The following is a 16,952-nucleotide window of genomic DNA, read 5'->3' on the forward strand; positions in this document are numbered from 1 at the left end:
CTGAGCTGCCACTTTTAGGTTCTCATCCTGTAGACATGAAATCTGGAGGTGATTTTATTTACTGATGTTAACACCAATTTCATTATACTAACCTCGTGATGTAGTCTCCAACATCTTAATCAGAAAGCTGCATGAACCATCTGCCTTTTAATTTCTAAAACTGCTTGTTTTAACCAGAACAAATGATCCTGCTCATGACAATAACATACCTTTGAACCTACAGTGAGAACCAATGCAGGACTTCTTCAAATAACTTCTTGCACCCTGTGGGTCATGCCCATGTGCATTTTAAAAAAGGAAAAAATATCAATTGTAAAAATAAAATACGGTGTAAAGAAGTTAAATAAAGAAAATAGCATCTCCTCTTTTTTTCAGTTTCCTAAAAGAACTGATTTATTCCCAAAGTCCTTAGTATATTATAACTGCTTATGTTTACTATCAGTTGTAGCAGTATATATTCCTTCACCCTTTTACTGCAGTTAAGTCATATTTATTTGGCTTTAGTTCAGTAAAAGCACTCACCTAAAATTGAGACAGTATTTTATTTTCAGTGTCAGGAAAGCTCAGCTCTCATATCAGTTAAGCTACAGACAGTCATTAAACTCCCTATGTCCTAAGGGAAGATACTTTTATATTTGTGTATTGGAGCAGTCTCGTAGTTCAGTTTAATCCTTTTTTATTATACTAGTTAGATTTTAATAGATTGCCACTCATTGCATCATTAATCAACAGCCGTTTTTCTTAGCTCCCTGACTAGTGGAGTCTCAATTCTTATTCATTTCCAAAAACCTCCTGAGATTTTCAATCCTCAACTTTGGTTAGGAAAATCTTCGGCCTCAAACGCTGGGCAGACGCATGCTTCTGCAATACCACTACATGTGTGCACGTGAAGCTTCTTTCTCTTATTATACTAAAAGGTTTGCGTAATAAATATACCCCAGAACATCACAGCTGATATTTTTCCATCCTATTCAGTGTATGAAGCAAGATGCAGAAAAGTAACACTTCAGAAAAACTGCAAAGGAAATGCATGATCAATTGGAAGTGCCCACAGAAAACAAAGATCCTGCTTTCTAAACCTAGCATTTACCCTAATATGAATGGGTAAAGCAAGTAAAATAAAACATGTATTTCTCTCACTTGTGTGAGCAGTATATTTGTATGGGGTTTTTTGTTGTTGTTTTTTGTTCTGCCTTAAAATGATTTTTAGTTCTTACTTTTTATTCTAAATCTATTACTAATGATGGCATATTTGAATGATACATAACATAAACTCCAGTTTTCTTCCTCCTTCCTTTTTTTTTTTTTTTTAATATACTGAAAGAAGAGGAGCCAAATTTCATTTGATGATGTTATGAAAGCCAAAGTTGTAGTTATGAATAGCAAAGCTTTCTATTTCTCCAGCTCCTAATAAAGCATGAGGTAAGTAGCTGCTACTTAGAAAAATGAAGGTTTATATATGAAATTTAGACTACCTTTACAAGCCAGTAAATTATTTTCTATTAAAACTATAGACAAAAGTGGATTTGTTGTCAAATTTACAGAAGTACACAAGACTGTTTGTGGTCTATGGAAGGGTACATGGAAGGGCTTTCTGACCACATTATTTTAGTAATTGCACCACACCAAAGACAACAAAAGCTGTCCTGAGATTGAAGCGTATGATGCTTTCAAAGCAGCTTTATTGTGAATATTTGGAAGGTCATAGGTCTGAATTCCAGTGATGTCTCACATTCTAGTCTAGCTGCAGAAGATGGGAAAGCATGAATGAAAATTTTGGTAGTAAGCCTAAGTCTGCTGTATGATTTATTTTGGCTTTCATTGGTTTAGAGAAAGACAGATGAAGGCTTTGCAATTACAGAGAAGAGAGAAAGTCTGTCCAGTTCTACTTAGCGCTCCTTCAGCTAAGCTGATGATCCAGATGCTTGGGGAAGAATGCTTCTACCTTTGTTGCTGAAGTCCCTGGGACCACTGATAGCAACATCTCCCTAAAGCTCTCTCTTTCTCAGACCCCACATTTAAGTGTTCTGGATTTCGTCCCTTTGGTAAGTTCAAGTTTAGGGAAGCCTCTTCAAAAATGGAAGTTATTTTTCCTAATGAGGCCAGGATAACTCAAAATATTGTGTTTCATTCCATGCTCCTAGTGAAGGGCACGTGGCATATTGTATCTAGTTTGCTTCAAATGTAACACCTTACTTCTATGGAGACTGCAACAAATACAGAGAACACAATGATGCTATTTGATAGAGCAAATTCTCAGTTTTTCAATACAATATTTTTCAGCATCACCACCACCATTAGCAGTGGATTTTCACCAGTAATGAACAGAAGCCTTCATGCTACAAGTGTAAAAAATCTGCATGACTGTCTGGAATGTGACTTGTCTTTCATGTCATTTTAACCAGTGCTGAAACACACCACCCACCACCTCACTGTGCTCACATCCACTGACTGGGCTCCACCAATGTTAAGCACCATGTCGATGGCTGCTATTCTTCCAGAATTCAGTGAAACATTTTTGCTTCATACCCACTTCCACCTCAGGCACTGTTCTGTCAGTGTCCCTCTGCTGCTATCTGTCACACAGCAACAACACGTAATTGATAGAGGCTGTTCAATCCCTACTGCCAAGCCACCCTTTAACACCATGGATCAACATAATAAAATAGGAGGCATAACTTTCAGAGCAGCCTACATATTAGTACTGTTGTGAAGACCTACTGAAGCAAAATATTCATTTTAAGGAAAAGCATTAAGTTTGCCCTCACAACTTTAATACTGTTATTCTTTGAATATTCAGGCTTTATATGGACAACTACAATTCCTAAAGCACAACCAAACAAAACAACTTACTATCACACAGAAAATCTTTGGCCTAAGCTCAGCATAGCGTGAGACCTTCTGCTCTGGTCAGCAGACACATGCATGTCCCCTTGTGCAGACAGAAAAGATGGGGCTTCCATGCTGTGGCATGGGCTGCCTCTTTGCCCTCATGATGAGTGTTTTGAAGAGAGAGATCTAATGTTTTAGGCAGTGCTTCTTAGGTCAAAATGCCATTGATTACAATTAAGGTAGATTGGTTAAATATTTTACTCTTGGATTCAAGCGCTGAGACAATCTTGCTGAAGTTTTTTTTAGATTCATGTAATGAAGAGTGTGTTTAACTCCCTTTTCTGCAAATATGTGTACTTTCCCCCAAAATTAATAGAAAAATCACCCAGGACTAAATTAATTTGTCTAGTCCATCAATTTCTACTTCACTTACTTCCTGTTTTAAGCTCTAATAATTTTTGATAGCATGATTACAGAAGAAGTTTTGTGACTGTGTCACAATGAATCACATAGCCTTCAAGAACCCACACAGAAATTACAATTCCAGTACAGTACACATTGGACAATGAATCTAGCTCAATTTGAGCTGGATCCAGGTAAGTAGAAACCATGAAAAAGGGGGTAGGCAATCTGCAGAATAAAGAGGCTGTAGTGGTCACACCCTCCTCTGCCAGCACTCGGCTCAGCAAAAACCAAACTGAACTGGCCAAAAATGAGTTGATTCAGCATGCTCTCCTGAAAAGGCACTTAAGCTGTTCCAGACGGAACTATGAGGAAGTATGACAACAACAGCACCATCCTTCAGGCTGAGTTCCCTGCAGGCTTTGGACTGCTGCCAAAAAGAAACATCCCTACTTTAAAGTATGCTAGGAAGTCCATGTCTGACGTGGGTTGTTCCTCAGTTCTTGTTGTTTGTCCTCCATGGCCACACAGTCTACAGAGTAAAGTTACAAGTACAGCACAGGATAATGTGGGTGAGCTCCAGGTAAAAAGACTGGCTCTCATTTGCTATTCCAGTCATTTCTCTACCATGATCCAATGTTAAATGGGGAGGTCAAAGCCCGTGTAACCTAACTTCAGAGGATTTTACTCTGCTCTGCAGGTTCTGCCTACAAGTACATTCCCTTTTCCCTGTACTTACTGCTTCAGACTTTTTCTTTAGGCTTGTGTGTACCCAAAAGTTTCATTGATTTAACTGAATTGGCTTCTAAAGGGACATATTTAAATCAGAGCGATCTTTTGTATGAACACTTGAAGCACAAGAATTTCCCAGAAATAAACCCTTTTATTTAGCATTTGCAAAGTCTCTTGCTTATTTTTTTTTTTTCCATCAGTGGATCTCAAAGCACTTTATAAAGTAGGTCACTGCCATTTACTCTGGTTTGCAGATGGGGAACAGATGAAATAGTTTGCCTACTGTGGGCAAAAGCTGGGAATAAAGACCTGTCTCTCCCCACTTCAGTGCTTCAGCCACAAAGCCACGTGGGGTTTCCAAGCTTCCCTGCTGTGGATGTGCTTTGAGGATCACATTTTGGCTAACCTTGTAATGATGTACCAGCAATTTTGTAGCAGTCAGAATCAACTCAGAAAATAAAAAGCCACACACAGCGTAATAGGTCTTATCTAGTGGACTTTTAAGTGTTTTTATACAATGGCTCCTAATAAAGCCTCCATCTCTCAGAACTTATTTTTTGCCAGTGTAACAAGTATTGGATGCATCTGCCCAGAGCTTCTCTCCCTACACCATATTCAGGCCACAGAAAATTCACCCTGAAGTTATGTTCAGATGATGAATAAACATCTAAAAGCCAAACTACAGCACTGTAATAGCATATAAATCAACAAAAGAGTGAGCATACAACAAATTGAATGAGATTTAACAAGAAACAATAAAAATGAATATATAGGAATGCTTCCGTTCCAGAGACAGGTTTAGTTTACTTTTAGTCCCAACTCTGAACTATCAGGCAGTGGGCTTCTAGCAGGTATATATTTTTTTCTGTTAAACCCTCTTTGTCACTGGAACAGGGCATGGTCCACTGAAATTTCCATCCTTCAGGACAGCAAGACAGACAGCTGACCAGGCTTAATGCTTTCAAGTGTCGTGCTGCGAGCAGGAGGTTGGATGAGAAAACCTCAAGAGAACCCTCCAAACAACAGTCCTACAATGTTAGAATTGGTGTGCATGCAAGTAGTGTTACATTTGGATTGGCTTCTTGTGTCTGAAAAAGGCTGAGAGTGGATGATCTGCATGATTGCCAAGTTAGTAAAATTCTTGATCTTGGTTAAATAGAAACACTTAATTTATTATGGTTTGCTGTCTGTTATATTAGGAGGCAAATCATTCAGTTTTTCATATTTGCTAACTCCAATATTATGTAGAAGGAGATGCTGAAGCAGTTCATGAACAGGTCACAGTCATTAACCCAGTTTTACAGATGAACAATTTGTGTTCTTGTTACAAATAATAGTCCTTTTCTGGATTTTGGCATTCTTCTTTCCCTTAGGAAAAAAGAAAAGAACTGAGGGAAAATTGCAGATAAGCACAGGCACTGTGATCTGTAACTCTTTATCTTATCCTTTGTCCAGGACTTTTGAAGAGTACTAGCTTGACAAAAGGAGCCTGAGATGAGAAAGAAACCTTGGACTCGTTTTATTATCAATACCTTTACTGGAACTGGGAAGACTTTTTTTTTTTTTTTTTTGTTCTGTTTGGTCATAGGGAAAAGCTAGATCAAGAGAAATGTACAAACATCCATCTTACATACTATGTAGGGCATGGCTAATATGATGCTAACATTTTTACATAAATACATGCTTTATGCTAACTAGGGCCAGGCAGAAATAATTAAGGGAACCATTTTCTACCCAGAAGTATAATCACATCCAAATCAATGTCTAGCATAGAGATACTTCATTGTTCTTTTTTTGTTTTTGGTTTTGGTTTTTTTTTTTTTTTTTGAGTGAAGCAGATCTACATGGGTTGTGATAGGGTCTAAATGTCTAAACGTACTACTGTTTTCTGAATTTTTTTTCCGGCGCATTTTGAACTATGTTACTATACAGTATGTAAACTGGTCACATGGAAATTACCCTTGAAATAAAACGTTCCTCTGAAAAAATTGTTTGTGTTGATTACAGCTGAATTTTTTCCTTAGATTTTTCACTTAAAAAAAAAATCCAAGTCATAAGGGAGCCTGATTTTGAAGTGAAGAAATAAATCCTCCTCCAGACAGAATTCCTTTTTTCATATCTGTTACATGCACAAGCATCTGGAGATCACCTACAGATGAGGAATTTCATCTCCCTTTAAGTCACTGGGAGTTTTTACTTTGAACATAATCATAGCGTATGGGAGAATTTTTGTTTTTTTTTTTAAGCAAATAGCATACTTATTTGGAGACACCCAAAATATATTGGGTTTCAAACATTTCTATCTGTTGCTGTACAACTGCAAACAATCTTTGTGTGTTGCTCAGTTTTCCCAGAGAATTTTAGTCAGCATGATGAACAGTTTCTGGAGCAAAAATAAAGCCAAATTAGGATAGACATTTATCAAAGCTATCAAAGTTATTTTGCTTAAAGTGAAAGCCGATAGTATTTATTCAGTGTCTCCTGATAAGCTCATTCACAGAAGAATATCTTACTGGAAGAAATATGCATACATCAACAGAAAGTCACAAGCAGACAGCCTCAACTTGCCTGCTTTGCTGTTCTTCTCAAACGTGGAATCATTAAGGTTATTTTACAGCTCTAGAAGATATTACATCAGATAGAAAAGTAGCAAGATGTTAACAAGAAAGCATACACAAAGTTATTTTACTTTTGTGCTGAAAAATAAAATTAAGTATCTAGCAACAGATATGTGTTAGGCATTTTTTAAGGCTGTAAACCCTAAGGGTCCTGCTAATTTTTGTAATTACATGTAGTACCCTCAAATGAAGAATAGCTGGCAAACTGTTAGTTCCTGCAGCTGACAGGGCTTGATGCTTCCAGAAAAACAGACATTGTGTTACAAGTTCAATAATCTTATTTTTGTTAAAAATTCTGAAAGATACATCAAAATAATTTCAGAAGGAATAAAGATGTACAGGTTATGTGACAATGTCTATTTAAAGAAGAATGCAGTACCAGAAATGAAAATAAACCTTATAAGGCTTTTTTTCTTTTTTTTTTTTTCCTTTTTTTATGAACAGTAATATTTTTTTCTCTTCATTAAAAAAAAAAAAAAAAAAGAACAACACAAAAAACACAACTAACCACAACAGAATTTGGCAAGAATAAAGATCCAAACAGTGGCACTGGAGAACACATATACTTTCCTGTTTTTTATCCTTCTGAGTTGCAGGCTGTGTCACATTTGGATCCCACACTTTCTGTGTGCAAACTGGATTTGCATTACAGAAGACTACACTGCTGGGAGCAGACTCATTCAAAACAATACCAAACTTATGAGCCAAGCAGCTTGGTCTTGATATCCAAAAAGTTTCTGTCCCCACAATTGTGTCTTTTCCATATCTTCTATGCTTTGCCTAAACTAAAGCTGTGCAGTGACCCTGTTTTTAATCCTTACAGCTTCTGCCAAAGTGCCGACACCTGAGCACACAGGGCATGGCTGAGGCTTGTGACTCAGAGCACTTCTCTGCACGCACAGAAGCTGAGCTGCTCACAGGTCAGTTGCTGAAGAACTGCAGATTACACTGTGACATTTACCTTTGCATTTTGCTGTAAATAACGCTGGTTTAGCACCTCAGCTGTACATCTCAGCCATGCCTGCATCTGGGGAATGAACAAATAAAATTTTCAATAATCATCTGGTCAGCTGTCCTTAGGCATGCCTTTTCCCCTTTTTGAATCAGAACCTTTTTAAAGGTCATTCTTTTTATTTGTTTGCTCTTTCTGTGCAAGATCATAAGCATGCTAATTTTAAAAAGCAACTGCAGCAACAGCTACTGGCATGACAGAGGAGATAGCAGCTTCTAGCCCAGGAGGCAGCAACAAGTGGGCATAGCCTGATAACCTCTAAAGCCGCATTCTCTCTTGACAAGATCCTGATGTATAGCCACAGCTCCACTCTATCACAACTGCTCACTTCTTTGGCCATTTATTGCCAATGTGCATACTCAATCATTGCTATCTACAGGGAGATATACCTAGTTGTCCTAAACCTGATAATATAACCTTTAGTGAGATGGTCTTTACAAAGCATTTCCAGCCTCCAGGGGTGATCTGTGCAATGAAAGCCTCATTGTGGCCCACAGCACACATGTGCAAAGGATGGCATACATGCAAGAGACCCTGACACAACCACATTCCAGTGGAGCCCAGTAGGAAATCATCAGGGTGAGCCTTCATGCTCACAGGGGAGACTGTAGCTCAAAATGTTGATTCCCAGCTCTGTCAGCTGTGGCTGCCATGCTGTGGAAATCTGGGTGGGCAGAGTGTGCTCTCATGGAGCATGTTAAGTACCCATGCCTATTGCTTCTGTGGAGACATAAGCCAACACTGGCTGGCAGAAGGTCTGGGCCCAGCCCAGTTCACCCTGCAAGAGAGCAGTGGGACACTGAGGTGTTACATCATTTCTGCCCAAGCTCTTCTAAATCTACTTCTGCCTACCACAAGAGCCAGTAAACAGGATTAAGAAACTGAGAATCAGAATCTGCTTGCATTTTATGAAGCAGTCACGTGCATACTGTATGTACAGAGTTTCAGTAGTACAGTGCCAGAGCCTACAAAACCAGAAGTGTTGCTTTTTCCTTGTCATCTGAACCACGTAAATAAATGCTGCAACTACACATATTTAAATGTAGTTCAGAGTCTTACTGACTTGAAGACATGTTGCATGGAGGAAATTAATTTATCTGAGAGTGAAACATCAAAAAGACTTTAGGAAGGCACTACAGATGAGTGTCACCACAGCTTTGTTCATATCCGTGACTTAAAATGCTGCTATCTGCAAATAAAAAGAATGAGAAAACAGTTTAATGTCTGCAGACAGATCATCATACCTGCTTGTGCCGGGGAGACAGGCATGGCTGTCCTTAGAAGAAGCAAGGCCAGAAGTGCTGGCATAGCTCACAGCAGGGCGCAGGCAGATGATGGACAAGTCCTTTCACTTAATGCACTGATAGCACACTGAGATGTGTACCTGTTGACATCACAGGTGACCTCTCCACCTCAGGCCTTCTGCTCCTGGAAACCATGAGACAAATGCAGCCACTTGCAGGGCAGATACAACAGCAAGAGGATATGTGTTTTCCAGCAGCACGTGCCTTCCTTTGGAATTTCATCTTAATGATATGGCCACTGTCAGCAAAGCTTGCACCCATCACCTGATCTATCCCACCTGCAACCCACAAGGCGATCTCCTGCATTTGTGGAGAAAATGTTTAGAAGACCACCAACCTTTATTGATCATGACTTGTCCTAATTTCTTGCAATATTATCAAAGTGTTAGTCTCCTCTCTACCTCAACACTAATTATACTATAATTATACTATTTTTCTTTTATTTTTTAGCAAACTCCTTCCACTCTAATTTTCCAGCAGTATTTAAAATGAAATGTAAACTGTTAGCAACAGCTGTCACCAAGAAAGACTACTTTGTTGCCTCCATGTTGTGAAACTGTAGTTATGAAAGAGCAGTTGGATGAAGCTCAGCCCAAAGAACAAAACAGGAGATTTCTGCTACTAACTTGAGAAAGAAAACTGTCCATACAATTTAAAAATAAATAATACACTGGGATCTTTTAACTTATTTCTGTGATTATTGCCAGCCACATACTTATTTCAAATCTTTTTTTAATGTAAAACTGCCAGCAGAGAAATTTGGCAGGGACTCAACAGCTGATGAAGAAAGAGAAGATACATCATGACCATATAGATGCAGTGCTTCACATACCTAGCACTCAAAGATTTGACTTTCATAGATGCAAATTGGACACTCAGAGTTCAATTATTCTTTCAGTTATGATTCATCAATATGCTTTCAGAACCTGTAACATAAGAAAAATTAGAGTAGAGTAGAGTAGAGTAGAGTAGAGTAGAGTAGAGTAGAGTAGAGTGGAATGGAATGGAATGGAATGGAATGGAATGGAATGGAATAGTTCAGTTGCAAGAGACTTTCAGAGATCACCAAATCTGGCTTCCTGTCCTCATAAGGTTGAGTATATTCATGCTTCTTGAATGCTGGCGGATGCAAGGCCCATCCGTCTCTCCAGGAAACTTGTGCCATTGATCAGAACATGTCTGTAGCATCACATTTCTCTAAAACCAAAGGGAAGATTATTGATACAAAGGCTGAGTTTTCTTTTGATTTCACTTATTTTCAGCATTCAAAGCTCTGTACTTTTTTATGACCTATTCAGAAACTATGAAAGAGACATGCTGAATAACACAGGTAAGAAAAACAGGGAAAATTATTAAAAAGCATTTTATAGATTCATTTAAATAACTATTGATGTTCTTCTTTTTTATCTTCATACATGGATGGTCAATTAAGTAAAACTTTAGAGAAAAGTCAGTGATAACATTTTCTGGAAATACAAAGTAAAAGGTATTGAACCTTTTGCAGACCACTAGAGCATATGAATAGAAGATTTTCTTGTTCAACTCTATGACTACATCACAGTAATAACTAATTTCTGGGATTTCCAGATGCCCAACACCTTTCATTTCTTGAGGGATGAATATCTACAAGTCTGCTGCTATATAGCTGGCAGACTGAGGCCAAGGAATGGTCATGAGCAGAGGCAGTCTTTCTATATGGGACATGAGTGCAGGAAGCGGTATCATCAGTAGCACTGTATTCAGAAACTGGTACTTACTGTCATCTAACCTGCTGTGTACCACTTAGATAAGGGAGTGCCATAGTTGCTCCAGTTGTAGCAACAACAGAGTACTTTTATTAAAGGCTGAAACAACTTTATGAAAAAGAGGCTTGGATCCTAATTTAAGTGGTTTATTTTCTGCCAAACCATGTATGGCTTTTTGATATAGCAGGGAATGTTTCAGGCTTAATGCCTGTTTCTTCTCAACTTCTTTTTCATTGTAACAATTACCCCAACCAAAAACTGTGGGAATAATTATCTTCATGTCTAGAAAAATAAAACAATCAAAGAAGGACTTTTTTTTTCTCCAGAGCAACACAAAAACACTTTCTTTTTGCAGCAGTTTAATGAACGAAAAAGCATTATGTTTAGGGAAAGGAATTTACAATTTGTATAAGATCAGACTGTTCTTACAGGGTATTGCTGCGGCACAGCATGAGGTGCCTTGACTGAGTGCTATTGGAAGGCTATATTGGCTTCAGCCCTTCTCTTCCACAATATACCAGATACAGTTGGGGCATGGACAAAGGGTAAGGGGATATTCATTTTCATTACAAACTTTGGAATAAAATATGCATTGGAACAAGTGTAAAAACATATTTTTATGACACATTAAAGGCAGAGAGTGGGTAATTTTCCTTGAAAAACATGAAGGAATGAGTGAGTATAGACAAAGGGAAGGCAGAGGTGTTTAATCTAAGTAGAAGTCCTTTACATAGTAATGTAATTGTTCAAGATGTAACATACCCTGCTTGGCTGAAAAAAAGAATGCAAAATTCACAATCTGACACTTGCCCAAGATGCACTTTGTAAAATACTGATGGAGTTTACAGCGGGTCTCATCGCTAATTTGTTTTATTGGAAAGAGCTAAAGCAGCTGGTGCTGATAGTCGTATCTGTACTTGAATGCCATCTGATGTCCTGTTGTGTGAGGAACATTGGATGGATTACTTGGCTGGCTGTGAAAGTTCCTATTTGCAGGAAGTAATTAACAAATAGGCATATGCAGAGTTTAATTACCCTGAAAAACCTTTACAATTGTCTATGAATCTGTGTTAGGACTTAAATTTTCATGTCCTGAAAGATTACAGAATGCATTACATCTGAATTTCTTTAACTTGATTTGAAGGCTGCTTAGTTAGCTGGTATTTCAAAGCTATTTTGTCTTTCAGGGAACTCATCGCTCTCATCAGATTGAAGCTCCACTGAAAGCACAGCTTAGGACTTCATATGCCCCCATGTGTAACAGGCTCTTTAGAAGCTGTAAACCAAGAGGAGCAGAGTTGCTCTCAGGGTTAGGGTCATGTGCATGAATGATGAAATATTATTAACCCTTTATTTCACTTGGAGTAAAACTAATTTCTGCAATGAAAAATTATCTAGAAGCACATTCAATTTGATCTACTACAAAATTACACTTCAGATTAAATTCTTGTGGAATTGCGAACCTGAACATGAGAAAATCTGGTGCAAGATGTGCAAGATTATGCACTTGTATGATACTGTAGATGCAAGGCTGATGCAAGAGCATCATGATCAGTGGTAGGATATTGTGCACTAATTACAGACAAAATAGGTTAGCCTTCCAAACTAGGGGCTTATGTTGAGCTGCAGGATTGTGTGATTGTGCTGTGCTCTGCTATTCATCTTATACTCCCTTTAGACAAGAAGTTACCTGCAGGCATTCAACTCCCTAAGCTATTCTGTGAAATCAAAATGTAGGGGAGAAAGAAAAGGAGAGAACACAGCACAAATAGCGCAGACTTTGAGATTACAAAATACCAAGATAGCTAAACAAAAATATACAGTTGGAGACAGAAGGCAGGCAAATTCAAGGTTCGATTCTTACCTTTCATAAGACTACATGCATCACTTCTGCATACTTGTTTGCTCTGATCACAAACACAGGTTTACCAAATTTGGGATGTTCTTGCCCACATTTTGGAGAGCAAATTTGAACCCCAACAAAACAGAAAAGTGACAGTGATGTAAGAGTGTATTTTATTCATACCCATTGGAGGTTTGCATCTTTTGATTGGTCAGAGAATGTTGTTAAAACTGTTAAACATTTTCTCTCTCTGAATTTAGTAAAAAAATTGAGCAATGAGCATTATTTCAAACTGCGGTCAGAACGCACACAAGGCCTTTTTAAAAATGTAAGTGCTGTCAGAATCTTGTCATACAAGAGCTCCTGTAGTAAAAGTCTTAACAACTACAAACCATGCCATAAGCAATTCTTATGATTAATTTTAAATGCTTTATTATATAAGAAAGCAATGTAATCTACCATGGATGTCAAAACATGAAAGATTTTTATGTTTGTTCTTTTCACTTAAGTCCAGCTCCTTTGACAGGAATGATCTACTTACAGCAAGAAATTTTACAGTCTATGTTATGAAGGAATTTTCTCCAGTTGCAGTGATTGGCAGTGGAAATTTTAGGTACATATCTGGGTTTCCTCAAGCCAGTCTTTCTGCATCTTTACATTAATTCAGGGCCCACTGATGCTACAAGAACCTGCAGCAATAATTCTGTAATGATGTAAATTATAACTTAAAAACTATTTCTTTAAAAGTCTACAAGCCAACCTACTCCACAAAATGAAGACAGCCTTGTGTTTCTCTTCTCCAAGAGTATTTGTGTGCCTTGAAACATGAAACAGAGTTTACACTCATCCTGAGTACTTAAATCAAGTGCTTGAAAAGTAAATGGGATAAAATAATACCGCTCGACCAGTAATAGAAAAGACATGTTGCTGAAAAGTCACCATGAGTTACTATTTTGTGCACATCAAAAAGCAACTTTCCAGCTTTCACAGGATGAAAAATAGAGACAGTGTTGTGGCTTTCAAAATGTCATCTTTAATTCCCCACCCACAGAAAAATATTGAAAGCTTTATATTAGTTCAAAAAGGTATCATCTTAACAGCAGTTTTTCAGACAACAGCTAGATGTTCTGACAACTGGAAATTGTCAGTGAGATGCACCCAATAGCAAATATCTATTTCTATCTCTTGGATTTATGATTTGAGAAAAACTGGCTTTGCAGCTCTCTGAATTTAAGAGCACTGGATGCTGAAGTGTTCATTCTCCGATATGTCCTAAGGAATGAGGAATGACATGAGAATAAATCACACCAAAATCACACCCATGGCATCATGGCAAAAGGGACAAATTGCTAGTGGGTTCTCAACCTGCCACCCAGAGATGTGCTGGCAACAGTGCAGCACATTTGAATTCTTATAGCAGAAGACTGTTACTTAAGACACTACTTAACTCTAACAACCCTCCACTAAATCATGTCCCTGAGCACCACATCCAAACTGTTTTTAAACACATCCAGGGATGGTGGCTCAACCACATCCCTGGGGAGCCTATGCCACTGCTTAACAACCTTTCTTGCAAAGAAGTTTTCTTGATATCCAACCTAAACCTCCCCGGCACAACTTGAACCATTTCTCCTCATCCTGTCACTTGTGAGAAGAGACCAACCCAGCTATCAGTGTAAGCACCTTTCAGATACTGGAAGAGAGCAATAAGGTCTCCCTCAGCCTCCTTTTCCCCAGACTAAACAGCCCTAGTTCCTTCAGTCCCTCCTCGGAGGCCACGTTCTCCAAGTCCTTCACAAGTCTTGTTGCCCTTCTTTGGACCTGCTCCAGCACCTCAGTGTCCCTTCTGTACAGAGGTGCCCAAATCTGAACACAGTACTCGAGGTGATGTCTCATCAATGCTGAATACAGGGGCAGGATTACTTCCCTAGTCCTGCTCACCACACCATTCCTGATACAAACCAGGATGCCATTGGCCTTCTTGGCCATCTGGGCACACTGCTGGCTCATATTCAGCTGACTGTCCATCAGTACACCAAGGTCCCTTTGTGCCAGTCGCTCCTCCCCAGGCCTGTAGGGCTGCCTGTGGTTCTTGTGACCAAATGTAGGAATCAACACTTGGCCCTATTGAAATTCATACAGTTTACCCTGGCCCATCAATCCAGTCTATTCAGTCTGAGCCTTGGAGAACACTGCCTGTGACCAGCATCAACTGGATTTAATTCCACTGACCACAACTCTTTGGATCCAGTCATCCAGCCAGTGTTTCACCCAGCAGAGCATACGCCCATCCAGACCACAGGCAGCCAGCTTCTCTATGTTGGGAGCAGTATCAAAGGCTTTATTGAAATCCGGGTAGATCACACTGACAGCCTTACCTTCATCCACTAAGCGGGTCACCTTGTCCTAGAACACAGTCAGGTTTGTCAAACAGGATCTGCTATTCATGAACCCATGCTGACTAGGCCTGATCCCTTGGTTGACCCTTTATTGATGCATGGAGGCTCCCAAGATTATCCATTCCATAACCTTCTCTGGCACTGAGGTGAGACTTATAGGTCTGTAGGTTTCACCAAGGCCAGTCCTGCCTGACCAACCTGCATCAATGGACATGGGAAGGGCCACTGATATGATCTCTAGGGACTTTAGTAAGATCTATGACATAGTCCCCTACTTAAAATTTTTTTCTGTATTGGGAAGAAATGAAATCGACAGTGGACTGCTTGATGGTGGAGAAAATGAATGGATGACTACTCAGAGAGTGGTGGCCAGTGGCTCTGTGATTCAGATGGAAATCAGTGATGAGTACTCACATCTTTAAGGTCTTTTCCAACCTGAGCAATTCTATGAAATCAGTACTGGGACCAATGCTCTCCAATGTCTTCACCAGTGACACTGACAGTGGATCAAGTGCACTCTCAGCACGTTTGCAGGTGACACCAAGCTGCAAACAAATGGTGCAGTCAACAAAACCAAGTGATGGGATGCTGTACAAAGAAATAGACAGACTCAGGCAGCTAATCCAAGCAAGCATCTTGATGTCCATAAAAGCCAAATGTGAGGTCTTGCATGTGGGTTGTGGCAACCCCCACTATTAGTACAAGCTGGGAACAAAAGAATAAAGCATAGCCCTTCCAAAAATGACATAGGAGTACTGGTGGATAACATGCTGGACATGAGCCAATGATGTGCCCTTGCAGCCCGGAAAGCTAACCGTACCTTGGGCTGCATCAAAAGATATGTGGCCAGCAGGGTGAGGGAGGCGATGCTGCCACTCTACTCTGAACTGGTGAGACCTCATCTGAAGTACTCTCCTAGTACAGGAGAGACACAGAGCTGTTGGAGCACGACCAGAGGACGGCCACAGAAAATGAACCAAGGGATTGAACATCAACCTGCAAGGAAAGGCTTAGAGAGCTGGGGCTGCTCAGCCCAGAGGAGAGAAGGCTCCAGGGAGACCTGAAAGTGGTCTTTCGGTATCTAGAGGGAAGAAAGAGGGGGACAGAGTCTCTAGCAGGGTCTGTTGTAATAGCACAGAGGAAATGGTTTCAAACTAAAAGATGAGGGATTTAGATAAGCAAGAAGTTTCCGTGACAAAGGTGGTGAGGCACTGGAGCAGGTTGACCACAGAGGTGGTGAATGCCCTGTCCTTGGAGACATTCAAAGTGAGGGTGAACGGAGCTCTGAGCAAGCTGATGTAACTGTAGGTGTCCCTGTTCATTGCAGAGGGATTGGATTAGATGACCTCTAAAGATTTCTTCCAACTCAGTTCTACAGGTCTATGATTCCATTCAGAAGCATTTAACTGTCATACTGGCAGGTCCACAGATAGTCTCCAAGCGTGCCCAGTCACAGAATTAATTGCAGTTTTGCAACTCAGTCTAACAGGAAACAAGATTATGACACAAGGTATGAAGGCCTGTGCAGCCTCTCTCCTCCCTCCCCATGTACACACTGGATCATTTAAGCCCAAATGTAGTGCTGAATTTAATTGAAGCATGTGACATAACTGAATCTGCATCTGAAAAGGCTAAATGGCTTAGGATTTTGAAATGTGTGTTTACATTCATACACCAAAGTCCGTATTTAGATATTTAATAAATAGCCCAATTTTCAGAAATGAGTTCATTTATCTTTATAGTGCTAACAGTTAGTAGCCCATAAGCTGCATATCTTCAGAAGAAGAGACTGCTTTTTAAAATAACTGTTTCAAAAATATCTACAGATTGCTTTCCAAATTAAAGCACTAAAAGGAATTGTGCATAACATTAAAATCCATGACAACCCTTACTTGGATGTAAGCCGATAAACCACTTTGATTCAGATAGCTTAAAATGTTGATACAGAATAGTCTGCTCAGTCCTCACTCAGGCATGTGCAGCTAGATTGTCATTTGCATTTCTCTGTTCATAAAAAAAGTGCCGAGTTTTGTTATTTAGAATTTTTGACCTTGAATAAATTCGT

Source organism: Tetrao urogallus (assembly GCF_951394365.1).
Source record: "Tetrao urogallus genome assembly, chromosome: Z".
NCBI classification, from domain to species: Eukaryota; Metazoa; Chordata; class Aves; order Galliformes; family Phasianidae; genus Tetrao; species Tetrao urogallus.